The sequence below is a fragment of the Phragmites australis genome, chromosome 21 (assembly GCF_958298935.1).
Source record: "Phragmites australis chromosome 21, lpPhrAust1.1, whole genome shotgun sequence".
In the NCBI taxonomy this organism is placed as follows: Eukaryota; Viridiplantae; Streptophyta; class Magnoliopsida; order Poales; family Poaceae; genus Phragmites; species Phragmites australis.
The window spans coordinates 18,336,176-18,352,104 of NC_084941.1; the positions used below are offsets into that span (position 1 = coordinate 18,336,176).

At 42.3% G+C, this 15,929-nt stretch overlaps 1 long non-coding RNA gene across 2 annotated transcripts; it reads left to right on the forward strand.

The window, feature by feature from the left end:
* The first annotated feature begins 334 nt into the window (after positions 1 to 334).
* On the forward strand, positions 335 to 11,617 carry LOC133903012 (uncharacterized). Of its 2 annotated transcripts, none has more exons than XR_009907185.1 (5): positions 335 to 528; positions 3,801 to 10,281; positions 10,617 to 10,761; positions 10,837 to 11,210; positions 11,293 to 11,617. It is a non-coding gene; the product is annotated as an uncharacterized LOC133903012 (long non-coding RNA). The 2 variants fall into 2 exon arrangements; XR_009907186.1 differs by having other exon boundaries at positions 345 to 528; positions 3,801 to 5,148.
* The last annotated feature ends 4,312 nt before the right edge of the window (positions 11,618 to 15,929 follow it).

A 15,929-nucleotide genomic window follows, 5' to 3' on the forward strand; every position in this document is an offset into this window, starting at 1 on the left:
ACTTATAACCTTTAGAGCGTTGCATTCAAAATGCAGTTTATTTATAACTAAAGGAACGAATTCCACCCTGCGTTACTCCTTTCTTCAAATTAGGATTTTCTAGGACTACATGTGTTTACACTTATCAATTAAGCTTTTCAATATAAGGCATGGAAATGTCTATTATTGTGATTTTAAGTCAAAGTAATAGTACATACACAAGCACGAATATCATGTGCTCATGCTACATGTAATTATGATAAGCATTCTCTAGCTAGTATAAATTAATATTGTAATAAAAAAACAAATGATCTGTGGACCAGTTGGACCGACCCAAAAGACCCAACCGACCATATACCTTACCTCCTTATCCTCTTGTTGTTGGTGCCTGTGGTTGCTGCTGACCTGCTACTTTCCCCTTTCCCCTGCTGTAGTCCAAAGGAGAGGAGGAGATGGAGAGAGAGACAAGGTGCAGCAAGGAAGAAGGGAAGAAGAAGGGAAGATGTGGGAATCACTGGGTTCTCATTGTCTTGCTCGTGGTTGCCCTAGGTGAGGATTCGCCATCCTAATCCCCTCTGTTTGGTTCATTTATGAAGTTTTAATCACGAGTTTATAGGGTATTTAGTTGGGGGTTTGGTCGAAATCAATTTCATCCACGTTTTGAAATTCGTTAGTTTGTGCAGTCTCTATTCAACATCGTTTTTGAGCAAGTTAATGGCCGAAATAAATTTTTCCACCATGGACAAAGTTGTAGAGGACTTTAATAACTTTCTTTTGGCACCAAGATCACCTTCTTAGCCCCTGTGGTTTGGGAGATATCGTTGCTACAATTTGGCTATTTTTCTCTGACGAGAGCCTAGACAGTATAGATCGAAACAGTTTTTGGCCATCATAATGGGGTAATTTGAGGGTACAATATGAAGTAAAGTTGTAAGGGATTTAGAGATCTATATGCTCATAAAATTTCATGATTTTATCCCAAGTGGATTAGGATTTATAGATTTTTGAAGTTGACTGTTGTGTTTTTGATGATGGAAAATTCAGTTGAGGTTCCCTTATGCTTTATGCCATCTTAATAATCTTTCCTGCAAAAATTATACCAAGAATGTAGAGGATGTAAAGTTATATATCCTGATGAATTTTGAGTTTTTTTGGATTTATGGTGTGGAAGATATAAAAATATGAAGCTTGCTGCCTGAAATTCTAGACAGATTCTAAATTTTGTTTTTAGTTAGTGCAACGGGCTTTCCTCATTGATTCTAGAGAAAATTTTGAAATCATGGTTGAAGTTAGTGCAATGGGCTTTTCTCATTTTAGATATGATAGTTAAATACCCGTGCGTTGCAACGACTGTTAAAAATTTGTTAAACAAAAGTGACGTAACACACTTATAGCCATGCAAGGATTATTATTCTAATTTCTTATTCAACGAGTGTCATTTTGGATTCCTTATAGAGAAAATCCTGAAATCATGGTTGAAGTTAGTGCAATGGGCTTTTCTTATTTTAGATATGATAGTTAAATGCTCGTGCATTGTTACTGGACACAAAAATTTTCACGAGATAACATATTTTCTACAAGAATCAATCAGAAATTCATACTCATATTTGTCTAACTAAAATGTAATAGTTAAGTGACCGTGCATTGTAATAGGAAAGTAAAGATAGCACAAAAATAATAAGTTTCGTGATCACAACCCAATTTTGAGATGTTGACGTTCTGCTTAGTCGTATTTCAATAGATGTTTCGTGATTCTTTTGATGTACTTATAACCTTTCCTGGATTCAAAATGCGGTTTATTTATAACTAAAAGGACGAATTCCACCATGCGCTACTCCTACTCCTTTCTTCAAATTAGGATTTTTTTAGGAATACATGTGTTTACACTTATCAATTAAGCTTTTCAATGTAAGATGAGGGAATGTCTATTATGGTGTTTTTCTTTCAAAGTAATAGTACATACACAAGCACGACTATCATATGCTCACGCTACATGCAATTATGATAAGCATTCTCTAGCTAGTATAAACTAATATTTTTTTTTATCAAGGGTCAACTCCATTTCTATAACCAAGCAACGTTATTAACAAGACCAGCAATATCCATTACTACCTATCCAATTTAATTAATAAATCCTACATGGTTTCGCTTCAACTCGAGGATCCTCCGATCATTGAGGTAGAGTTTGGTTACAGGGTAAGGTTGGATGAGATCATTCTATCTATATTTTTAGAGATAGGATGATCTAAGTTATTTATTTGGTTGAAAGGATATGATGAGTTAATTTCTTATTTAGTTGGAGGGATAAAGGTAGATGGGACGAGAGTAATTAACTAAATTATATATCTTACTTTCAAATAATAGTAATTAACTATATGCTAATCAACACGCTCTAACACTTGTCAATGCTAATATTGCATAATAATTACTAATTAATAATAAAATATACTAATTAGTACTACATCTTACTAATTATCACTAATCATTTTACTAATGATCGCGATTAGAAAATACTACTACAGAAATAGGCTTATATGTCGGCTCATCACTGTCGATTTCTTACGTACTGGTAGTGATGAAATATCATTACCGGTTCGTATCATAGACTGACACTAAAAGGCTACTCGAAAAGAACTGGCAGTGAAAATCCACTATCATTGCCGGTTCTAGCCATGAGTCGGTAGTGATAGTATCACTGCCGGTTCGTGTTATGAGCTGACAGTGATACTATTACTGCCAGCTTGTGGTTAGAATCAGCGGTGATAGCGGATGACAGCTTATTTTAAAAAATTCTTAACTTTTTCATACGAAGTCGGATGGGGACAAACTTTATATCAAAACTATATCCCTCGACGAGATCTACAACTTTGTAATTGAAAACCTTTTCATTTTATATCATTTATATATCCAAATAATCGTTTGAAGTTTCAGACAAAAGATGTCAAAAGGATTGCATATGCTAATAATATCACTAGTATTTCTATGGTGGGATGGTAATGCCATATCGTGTGAGCCGAGAGGTTCTTGGTTCTAGTGCCACGAACCGCAGACGTGTGAAAAATTGTGTGACTTGTGACTTGCAACGGCGCAGGCGTGGGGTTCCTCGAGTAAATTTTTTTTTTCAATTTTTCTAGCCCCAAAAAGATCGATCGGCGCCTGACTATAACTGCCAGCTGAAGCCTTCAATATGCATTGATATTCGACTATCACTGATAGCTGAAGCCTTCAACCAGCAGTGATAATCCCTTCACTGCTGGTACGTTCCAAAATCGCTAGTGAAACCCCTTCATAAACTGGTATTAAATGGGTTTTTTTATAATGAAACTTAGACGTTTTCGTCCACTCGTTTTTTGGGACGGCTTCATCGAATGTTCTTTGATTCCAACCGCCTCATCCAACTGTCCGATACCCAAACAGCGTCAGAAATAGAATAGATCCGTCCCGTTTTATCTCATCCCATAAAGTAAATACTACCTAAGAGAACTCTATGCCAGATTATATATATATATATATATATATATACTTAACAAATTCTTGCACTACAGGGACGAATTACCACAATTAGTTACCTACTCCGAAAAGTACAAGGGCGGCACGGCTAGCCACTCGCATTCACCGAACACAACCGCGAGCTGGTCGCCATTATGGTTGATGCCTCGCGCCTGACGTAGCCACGAGCTCGTGGACGTTCATTTTCTTTGACCTCATGGTTCAATGTCTAAACCGATAGAAGTCTGCACAATATTCCAAAAGCCTCTATCTTATTTATAGCAATTTACCGAATTCATAGGTATTCAGAATTTAATATATTTTTTATTCAGGAAAACCTAATGCTGGAGGACGTAGCTGTCGAGGGAGTTGAGCAGGAGAACCGCCTCTGCTGTCGACGATGGCGCGGCCCGGGCCGAGGCAACCTTTGTTGATGGCTTGCTGGCCAATGACATCTTACTCTGACGAAACTTCATAATTGCATCTTTACTATTTTGACCATTCAATATATCATATACACTTCATAACTGCATCCTTACTATGTTACTGGCCTCATGCAAAAAAAAGAAAGTAACAGAATGAGATTGAGACAATAATAACCCATCTTGGAAATAGGTCTTGACCATTCTATATATATCAATTAGCACTGGAAAACGAAAAGATGTTTTTTAAACTACACAAGGCAACTCTACAAGTATCTAGTACCCAATCATTTAGTGAGGATATATCCAGCGAAGACAAGATACACCATACAGCAACCACTCTTTACATTACATTTACAAATGCTTTTTCTTTATCTCTATATAAGGGCTGTTTTTAGAGAATGATAGTAACATGGTAATCTACATAGAAGAACAGAGGAATACAATTAATGAAAGAACGACAGCGTGCAGAGCATAATAATTTAGCAAATTTGTGCTTTCCCCATTTGTTTTCATGCTCAGCATTAGAATAATCACATAATACTTTAATAGAAATGTAACAAAGTCTGAGTTTACTGTAAACAAAATAGAGCTGTAGAATAATCCAGAGTACAAAATATGAAAGGCTTGGTAAGATTCAGTCTGGATGCTACTATGGTGAACTCAGTCCAATGAAGTGAATATTCTTTTGCACTCAACATAATTGTTTATTATGGAGTTGTGATGGGTAAGAACATGTGGCAATAATAATTGTCCATGATGCAAAATTAATTGACAAGATGGGGTTGGATCGTCCCTGTGCACACTTGAAGGTGCAACTCACCAAAATCACAATGAATTCTTTTCTTTTCAGGAAAAAAAATAAAACAAGAGCGGGGAGTGATTCTTTTTCACCCGCGTTGGTGCTGGATGGAGTGGAGTCGCAAATGCAGTCGAGGAATGCAAATCACCGTGCCACCACGGAGGGCACCGTCCTTGGCGAGGTAGTTCAAGGAGGCGGCGAGCATGCCCGGCTGCGAGTGTACACCGTCGGAGAGGGGTCCCGGTTCCAATCTAGTGCTGCTCCCTGCCGCCACCACAGCAACGTCTAGGGACGACCAAATCTAGCGGTGCTTCAGTCGCCCCCAAGCTAAGAAGGGCTGCATGGGTAGCAGAGATGTCGATGCAATGGAGGTTAAGGGGAAGGGAGGATGGAGCGGGAGGACAATGAGGCCATGGAGAGGATTGGTATCCTTGGATGCGCACGGTGATGCCACCGGTAGGGTTGGTCCTGAGATTTTAGTGACCCGGGATGAAACTAAAAATGGGACCCTATTGAATATAAATATTAAAATATTTATATATCAATTACAAATACAATATTCTAGGTAGAGTACGCGAGTATTTACGATGAGCTGGAACAACATGAAATGCGTTCGTTACGGTAAGCTGGAACAAAATTATTGTAAATGCTTGCGGGAATAAAATTGTGAGGGATAGGAGTACATGTACGTATGTTTGCGTTTTAATACATGCTAGATAGTTAGAAATACTCACATGTCTATGTACAACTTGCTATGTACAACTCTAGTTACTCACTGATATATGCAGCAGGTAGCTTGCAGCCATAGTAGCTTTAAAGCTATCTGCTCGTAGGTGCCAGCACCACAACACGGGTTCAACTGCTTACTGCTAAACGGCTGGGTTCAATTGCTGGTGGTCAACTGGCTGCGTGCTTTTGTGATTGGTGTCACGCACGGTCCGGTTTTGTGACGGCGATGATTGGGCGCACGCCGGGGGGAGGCATGCAACAGAGCTGGATCCATCAATCGTCGGAACGAGCAGGGATCATTCCAAATTTCAAATGTGCGATCTCAGCATGGGTTGGATACATTTGAGGTGGAGTAGAAACTATAGAGGAGAAAAACTAGCGACGAAAACTTATATAGCAATGGTTGACGCCTGTCCTCGATCGAAGCTGCGAGCATGCGGAATGCCTTGGAGTCGTGGTCCTACGTAACGTAGCAAACTGGGCTATCTAGACGGAAGAAAAATATGAAATAGGCAAACAACCAAATATGTTAGTTAGGTAGGTCACTTGATTTTTTATGGACCGGAGGAACCAGGCCATGTGCGTCCTACCATGCGGACTGCTAGAGCTAGCTGCTACTTTAGACCTAGTTCTATCTGTTATCATACAGACTGTTAGGCATGCACACTATACATAGGTACATGAGGAGGGGCCCCTCAGTTTTGGGGGCCCGGGGTGGCCGCCTCTGCCGAACCCCCTCAGGGTCAGCCCTGGCCACTAGCGGCAGCGACAGAGGATGTGGGGGTGTGAAGTCGGTGGGGAGGGGTTGTGATTATGGTGGTGGGGGTACTAGCCCTGGCTCGAGGATGATGGTGCCAAAGGTGCAGGAGCCATTGGGTGATGGGAGCAAGGAGGGAAGGTGGACGCGCCAGACAGGATGGGGTCAAGGGCACAGGTGGCACATAGCATAGGAGAAGAGAGGGGGAGGACGCAAAGTGAAGGTAGAGCTAGGTCGGTGAGGAAGAGGACTGTGGTAGGCTTGGACCTCAATGCACATCGCCCATGAGCTCAGCAGCTACCTCGTTGACCGCAATCTCACAAACAACATGATGAGAGACCTGATGGAGCACATGGAGCCTCGACGAGGAGGTGGGATTGGGTGTAGCGGGATTTGGGGTGGCAGGAGTTTGATGAGATTGAAGGCGGTCGGTGTTGGGGTGCTGGGTGGAGGTAAGCAGGAGACCGATTGGAGGTCGATGAAGGCTGTGGGGGCTGGCGCCATGTGTGTGAGAGGGGTAGGGTTTGGATGCAGGGATGGAGCACTGGCTGGGTGCCAATCGTGGGGGCTCATGTGTAGGCCCGCTGATGGGGTGGGAGTGGAACAGGAGAGGGAGTGGGGCGCGCATGATGGATGAAGGACGGGGGGGGGGGGGGGGCAGACGAACGAATTCATTATAGACTTTTTAAGTAGTAGAGATATATAAAATATTTGCAAAATTACATGCTCGTTTTAAATATTTGCAAAACTAGGCTACCATCGCATGTTCAATGGGCGAGAGTAAGGTGTCGCCCCCGAATTTAATAAGGCCGTTGAACGGGTGAGACCTTCCTCGCAGCATGCCCCCACAAGCCCACCAAAAAGGTATCACTTATTGAATGGGCGAGACCTTTTGTCGGTATAAATAGCATTGTGCGTGCCTTGCCAACATCAGCACGCCATTTGCTCCTGCACCCAGCCAAGAGAGCAAGAGAGAGTGCTGAGAGAAGGAGGAGAGGAGGGGAGGGGAGGGGAGGGGAGGGGAGGGAGGAAGAATGAGAGGCGAAGCCCTACCGGAGAAAAAGGGTATTTTTTTACTCTATTTTTTACAAACCTGGTAGGATAACCACTAGTACTAAGTTTTGGCACAGGTTCGAGGTTAGATCTAGAGTTTAGATGTAGGTTAGAATGTAGGTCTAGGTTTATAACTAAGGTTAGACATAGTTTAGCAATTAGATCTAGTCTGTAGGCATAGGTTACATATTAGATGTAGGATTTAGACATAGTTTAGATAGAACTTCAGTAATATATGTAGGATTTAGAGGTATTAGATGTAGCGACCTGAAGACTTTTTTTTGCAATGTAGAGTAACTGTTGGACCATGTTTTTAATCAATGTTGCAATATTGTAGATGTCGGTTTTTGCATATTTTTAGGTTATGTTGGAATAACGGTAGGATTTTATGTCAATGGTTGGCATGTATGTTAGATAAGTTGCAGTTTAGGATTTTTTATGAAGACAGTGAAATATTTTATGGTCTGAAAGGGGTAATAATATCAGTCTTTGAGTCAATGGACAAGGGTATTTCCAGACCTATGCAGAAGAGTGTCAGGTATTTGTATGACTTGTTGATGTAGGGTTTCAAAATAGATCCTGAGGTTCAAGAGATGACCATTAGCATTGTGGGTAACTGTAGGAGAGTTGGTGTGTACTGAAAGGTGTTCCCGCTTAGGGAAAATTAAGTATGGAGAAGGTACCTGCAAGATGTAGTAGAAAGAGGTTGGCCACCTATGTTGCTTGTGTAATGGAAGAATGAGGGAGTTGGGGAGATGCAGGGTGGGGATCCACGGAGGATGAGGAGGGTGATGAGGAAGAGTGTGATGAGGAGGAGGGTAATGAGGATGGAAAATCGGATACTGGACAATCATTGGCTAATCCAATTGAACGCGCTGGTGAGATAGACGAGGGGGAACGAATCCCTTCTCTAATTGAACAGAGGAAAGGGATGATCTTGAGACCGACGAAGCTCCTGAGTATGACATGTTGGATGATGAGGACGATGATCCTATTCCCATGGATTGGAACAATCTAAACTTTAACAACCTTGTGATGAATAAGGGGAATCACATGCCCTGGAAGTATACGCAGAATGAGGTTACTGAGGGTATTGAAGGATGTTGTGGTACCCTACAAGTCAGGCCATGAAGGATGCAGTGATTCAATGGGCAACATCACTTCGACAACAGTTTTATGTTGTGAAGTCAAGCAAGATGGAATACGATGTGAAGTGCATGAAGGAGGGTTGCCCGTGGTGAGTAGTAGGTTGAGTATTGGGAAGTGTCGATTGTGGTGGTCCACACTTGCATGCTGGACGAACTTGACCCCAGACACAGAAACATCACATTAACATTTATTGCCAATGTGATGTACGCCCAGATTGTGAACAACCTAAACTATGAACCACAGTCTATAATCAGGATAATGGAGGAGGAGTACAAGTACACTATCAACTACAACAAGGAATGGAGGACGAAGAGGAAGGCAGTTGAGATGAGGTTCGGGACCTACAAAGCGTCATATGACAATCTTTCACGCTTAATGAAGACCAATACTCAAAGGAATCCGTGGATGTATTATGACTTCGATAATTACCCATTATTGTTCAAACTTAGCAAGTATGTACTGAAGCGAAGCTTTTTCGCCTTAGGACCATGTATCAAAGTTTTCTAGCATTGTTGTTTATCCTCTACATCGACAACACTTTTCTTACCGACATATAAAGTGTCAAATTCTGACTGCTATTGGGGTTGATAGGAACAACCAAGTGTTACCATTGGCCTTTGCATTTGTGGAGAGTGAGAACACCAGCAGTTGGTATTGGTTCCTCTACCGTGTCAAGATGATAGTTGTGGGTGCTTGGCCGGATGTATGCCTTATACATGACTGGCATGCAATGATGCTGAAGGCTATTCAAGATCTATAGAATGGTACAGAGGATGGTATGATGGATCATGTGGTAGATCTGTAGAGTAGGTGGTACATGAAGCATTTGGGTGCAAATTTCTTCCGGCAATTCAATAGCAAGAACCTCATGAACATGTTCAGGAGGTTGTGCAGTCAGAACCAGCAGCGGAAGTTTGATACGCTGTGGAAGACATTGGATGAGTTGACGAAGAAGCAAAACACATTAGCTTGCACGTAGGCCGATGAGGGGACCGAAGTACGAACCAGTAGCTCTTGAGTTCCTGCCAACGGACAATGAAGATGGCATAACGTGGAGGACCAGGTCATCTACTAGGTCATTTAGTGAGTAGATTGAGAATTTACTGAAGGAGAAGTGGGCTCTGCTCTATGACACAAACGGGGCTAGGTATGGCATTATGACTACAAATTTAGTGGAGGTGTACAACTGGGTGATGAAAGGTGTGAGATGCTTGCTGTTAGTCGGGATTGTAGAGTTCATATTTCAAGGAACCTGCAAGTATTTGAAGGACCGTTTTGCATTAGCTTAGCTGGTGCTAAATGATGCTCGTCTGATTTATGAGATGAATATGACTAAGTACATGGAAGGCAAAATGGAGAAGACAAAAATGCATCGGATGAATACCATAGGAACTACATAGCACATATACGAAGTTCTTTGTAGAGACAAAGGAAGGAGGGGGGCAAGCATAAGAGAGTTATCCAAGAGTACACCTTCTTTTGACGATAGGTGTATTTACAGCTGCTACAATCTGATGCTACTGCACAAGCCATGCTCACATGTGATTACCACGTGTGCTATGACGGGCATGAGAACTCGAAGGTACGTCTCATACGACGTCAAGAATGAAGTTGTCTTTAACACCTGGAACCATGAGGTATATGATTTCAGGATTTATGGTTCTTTCACAAAGGATCCTGGGCCAGAATGTATGTTCATCCCTGATCCCGAGAAGATGAAGCAGAAAAAGGGACGGCATAGGACGACGAGCATCCATAATGACATGGACGAAGCAGAAGTCAGCCGTTGTATGAAAGGTGCAACAAGTGCAATGAAATAGGGTACACTTACAAGAAATGCACCGTTGGTGTGCCAAGTGCCAACCTCGCTGAAGCAGGTCCTTCCGGCTCTGCTGCAGATGGTAGACATCCTCGTGCTCGTCGATCACCGGCTTTGTTGACTCATTGAGTTTGATTCATGTTGTAATTCGTGGTGTGATGAATATTCATGTTTGCAACATTGTATTTTGCTATTGTAGTAGTGAGACTGTTATTATGTTTGAGGTTGTAATGTTTTAAGTTGTGATTGTTATTTTTGGCGAGTACGTTGTGTCCTATGGAATGTATGTATGGGACTACATTAACATATTTGTGTACGCATTGAACAATTTAATCTCTCATGTTATATGTTGCACTATTACTTGTTACTTTATACTTCTTTTGCTTAACAAAGTGTAAATAACTTATGAACTTGCAGGTATGGCGCACCTGGAGCTGCTTAATCCTCAGCTTGACATGAGGCACCGTTTGTACCTCACCACTGTTCAGGCTGAGGACCTCCTGGTACTACGACCCCGTGTGTCGGATGAGCTCCTGAGGGTTGACATTCGCTAGATCCCAAGGTTCGTATCATTTCAATGTTACATTGTCTATGACTTGTTGTCGCAATGCTTTGCTAAATGTTTTTTGTTTGCAAGTTGCGTGCTGCTGGGCTTCTTCCACTGTGCCGTATGGTAGAGGTGGACGCATTGCTGGGGGTGCCGAGTTGGCCATGCGCTTCAGCTATGACAGGGCTCTACTCACGGCCCTTGTGGACAAGTGGCGTCCTGAGACGCACACGTTCCACCTCCCGTGCGGCAAGATGGCATCAATGTTCAAGACATCTCCCTACTGCTAGGCCTACCTTTTGCGGGTGCTGTTATTGGCACGAGGGGCATGGACATGGCGTGGTGCGACGAGTTGCTTGCGCACTTGTCTGTTGTTCACCGGAGAGATGGCCTAGCCCCCTTCAAGCCTTTTCCCTTGGTCAGATAAACATGGCCCAGTGAAGGCTTTTCTCATTCAGTTTGTGGTATGTTCCTCATTTAATGTTCTATCATGTTGTTTATGTTACTAGCAGATGAACTTATTTTTAATCATTTCTTTATTGACAGGTGAACAACACCACCCACTGGCAGGCGACGATGACGTCTCCCACCACTTTTAGGTGTACCTGTTGTGGTTGTTTGGATGGATCATGTTCACCGAGACCCCATGGTAACATGGTCTAGCAAAGCATGATCCCCTATGATAGAGAGGTTGCAGACGCCGAACCGAGAGAGGTCCCCAAGTGCAGTTAGGCTTCAGCTGTATTGGCTACGACGTACCGCTCTATGTACTTATCGGTTATGACTTTGTAGTACCTTAATGATCTATATCCATGCTACTATGTTATTGTCAGTGTCATAATATCTTGTATCTGACGTGTGTTTGTATTGCGATGCTATTCGGACCATAGAGTCATACAACGAGCATTCCATTACAATCACAATAAACATGTTGAACTAAGGTACAATGGCATGTACGATACACCTAGTGGTGTACCGGAGTTTCGGCTCACATGCCTTAAGGAATGTAAAAGGGCGTAGATCAAAGGTACGATACACTAATAACAATGGTGTCCTGATAGTGGTTCTAATCATATTGACTTAGAGTGAATTGCGAGGAGCCTCCTGAGTCCCAACATTCTCTACCACCCTATTGCGCTAATGGAGGAGGAGGAGGATGATGATGAGGAGGAGGAGCGTCCCTCTTGTGGCACGGGTAGGGACACCATGGATCGATGCATATGGAAGGGTCCTCGAGGTGTATTACAAGAGTACTTGGTATATTCTCCACCTCCATCTACAAGTTGAAGATGTGGTCTCGCAAGTGGTGGATGTAATCTTGGATATGCTGCAGAACAGGAGGATCAACCCATCTCGTGTATTGGAGGTTGTCGGAGTTGTTGTCCGAGGCCTGTAGAAATATGGAGGTCACAAGCTAGATTGTTTTAAAAAAATGATACTAACATTCATGGTGATATAGTTCTCACCTACCCAAGAGGATATCAGAACAATCAACACCCTCCATTAATGCTCCCATTGTACATCTGAACGATTCAATCGTATCAATGGGAGCACTTAGACCACGACTCATTCGGGTGGTCGTAAATTCTTAGGTGACTTGGAGAACGAAAATCACTTTTATCCTGCAAAGGAAAGTTGTAGAGAGGCTTGTCATACACAGTTGGACCAAATGAACAATCCCATCTCACCGCCGGTTGCCTGAAAAGTACAATAATGTCACCTAGAGGGGGGTGAATAGACTTTTTTACCAAACTTCGTCCCCTTTTACTATTTAGCCTAAACCTGCAGGGAAAATAAAACTAACAGATTTTCATAAGTGAAAAACCTAAATATGCTAGGCTCAACTAGTGCATAATCACCCTAAATAAGTGTGAAGGTTACAATCCTAGAGTTTGATAAAGATTATTAAAATCTAGCAAGATATGCAAGAAAACTCTAATCGAAAGTTCTGAAATTACTGTTTGTCAGAAGTTCTGGTACTGTTCATCAGAATTTCCGATCAGCTCAGAAAAAGACATATTTGAATATCACGAAATTAACTCAATGCATATACAAACAAGCATACAAGCATGGATATCAAAGGAATGCACAAGAGTAAGAAAATACGGAGATAAATGATTGGTTACCAAAGTTCGGACCCCCTCCAATGAGGTTTCTATGTCTCCATTGAGGAAGTTTAGTCACACTTGAGCCGAGTCTTTTTTAACCCTTTTCCTAATGAGGTTGCACATGCACTCCTCATCTCCACTATGGTCAACTCTTCCTCCACTCCGGAGATGGCGAGTTCCGCAACCACTTTCGAGCCTCCTCACAATCTTCACTTAAGGAGATCATTGGTAATCCACCATCGAGCCGTCTAGTAGATGGTGGTCTCCAAGAGTAATAAACTCCCGGACTCACGTACGATCAACATCGAGTGCTCAGACACACACAACTAATGCGACACGTGTGAGCAACCCAAGCTCCACACACCTCACTCTATTCTCACTAAGTCACAAAGGCTAGATTTTCACAAATTCTTGATAGAGAGGGGAGGGGAGCACTCAAAGGTGGAACACTAAGTTCTACCACCTCTCACAAGCACCACAAAGGCAACAAAACACCCCCAAGACTCTGCCCCCACGCAAGGAGGCAAAGGGGTATTTATACCTCACTCTAGCCATTACAGGCATTTTGACCTTACCCGGAACTTTTACCTCACTCTGAAAAACTAGCTCGTGAATAGAGCCGTCTGTACTAGTTATTATCACAGACGGCTCCAAGTTTTGAGCCGTCTGTGATATAGGATCTCTAATAACGAGCCGCCTGTATTATGAATATCACAGATGGCTCAAAACTTGGAGCCGTCTGTGACTGTGAATATGGTTCATTACAGACGGCTCTATTTCAGAGCCGTCTGTACTGGGAATATGTACAGATTGTTGAATGCATAGAACCGTCTGTACTGTGCATTGATATAGTAATAAATTCCCATATTACTGAATGTAACTAACATATTAGCAACAAATCATTCACAGATCATTTGCATTCAAACAACAACAGATCGAACAACATACACAGATCATATACACAGCAGATCAAACATATTTATTCAATATCATAGACATACACATATCATGTCACAAAGTCATACACATGAACAGAAGTAAAATGTTAACATTACAAAGCCTCACAACATTCGCAAAACATTCTTCATTCTTCATTCTTGAGTCAACCCCGTGCGTGACAATATATAAACCAACAAATTAGCTTTAGCACACTAAATTAAAAGAAAGTAATGAGTTCATTTGCTTTATTTTCTATATCATTAGCCATAAAGGTATATAATACATCAATAGACTGCAAGATGCAAGCATTTTCAAAATATTGAAATGACCAACTTCTGTTGAGATTACAAACCTTTGCTCCTAAAGTTGTCATAATCATGAAATTCACCGCTCTCATTTATGATCTCCGCACGGATGAAATGGATGAGCCATTTTTGAATATACATGAGACTATCCTTCATAAGATTATTTGTAGGAAATTTATATATCTGTAGAAAAAATTAAAATAGTTAGGCACAACGATGAAAAATGTATGTTAATATACTATAATTACACTAACCAGCGAATATATTGGTGGACTAGAGCTAACGATTTGTAGCATATACTGGGCAACATAGAACCCTTAGAGGTTGGTGCCCTGCGGCTGCCTGTGACACTGCAGAAATTTATGCACGGTACATTTAGTTCTATGGAATGCATATTATAACGGTAAATTGATGTGCGACAGAGAAATTAATACTGGCAACTTATGTTGGTGGGTTGCCGAGGGTTTATCTCTCCGTACAATCCCGCCCATCGAAACATTCTTCGCAAATGCCCTTGTCAACAAGTCTGTCAGATCTGAATACCTCTCAGGGTCATAGTACATCGAGTTGAAGTATATGCAGTGTTGATTGTGTGTATAGATACAAACTAGCATCCAATGATCTCGGTAGTTCTACGGTAGAAGATTGTTGTACGGTATAGATACAAACTAGTGACCATGGCCTCCGCGACGTATTTTTTGACCTCCCCCGGAGACCAAGAGATTGGTGACCCACATACGACCTGTGGGTGAGGAATCCAATTCTTAGATTCTCTCTTCTGGCTTCTTGAATCATAAGTCTACACATAAGAGTAATGTAGATGAATGAGAGTATCAATGAGTTAGGCGGTTCATTAAGCATAGACCACAATTAGTAACACTAACAATGTCTAGCATCTCACTAGGCCGATGTCCAGTTTGTCAAGACGGTAGAGGAGGAATAAATCATCGAAGGTCATGATGAAGGACCCAGCTGGTTGCAGGAAATGTTGCCGCTGGTACTTGGCACTGAAACAAGGAGAAAGTTGTGTATCCTCATGGAACCTCTTCATGTATAGGTTGTGCAGAATCATACTTTCTGAACCCAATTGCTCTAACACTTTCTTGCTCAGTAACGGCTAGCCTGCCATGTAGGTGTTTGATAGAGGTTCTTCTTCTACCTCCTTGCTCTTGTCCTTCTGTTTGCTGGCTCTGCGCTTTCCGAGAGGTGTCATTTTTGCAGATTGTTGGCCAGATTTGCTGGACAAATGTTGTTGCTCCTATAGTGCAGAATGAGATTTGACCTTCGACGGAGCACGATGAAAAGAGAAGTCGCTGCCGTCGCGTACTAGAGACAGAGGCTGCGGAGGCTGCAGAGGCGATGGAGGTGCAACCAGTGTTATGAACTTCTTCGGCCACTGGATGAAGGAGTGGACGGCCTCCCCAAGTGTCCTGACGTCGTCCTCTAGTTGAATAAGAAGTGGGAGGGACGTGCAATTCTTGTATACCATGTCCACTAACACCCTAACGTAACCAGGCTCTAGCGAGAGTCTGTGGATCGTCTATTCCCCGCCAAATGGGAACACCAAGCCCCTACCAACCTCAATGATGTTATCGGAGCCAAGAGTGGTGGGCAGTAAGAGCTTACACTTGGTGGCCACCTCTATGTCATCGATGGGGTATCTCTCATTAGGGACCTCTTTCTGAATGTCGTCATCGGGGGGTCACCATCAAGTCCGCCGATAGGGAAGTCAAATTGATAAAGCATGTTATCTAGATTGTTATCTGGTGTAGATGCGCAGCTGCTCTGGTGCCAAGCCGGTGGAGATTCAAGTGTCGTGGCTGCATCCTGC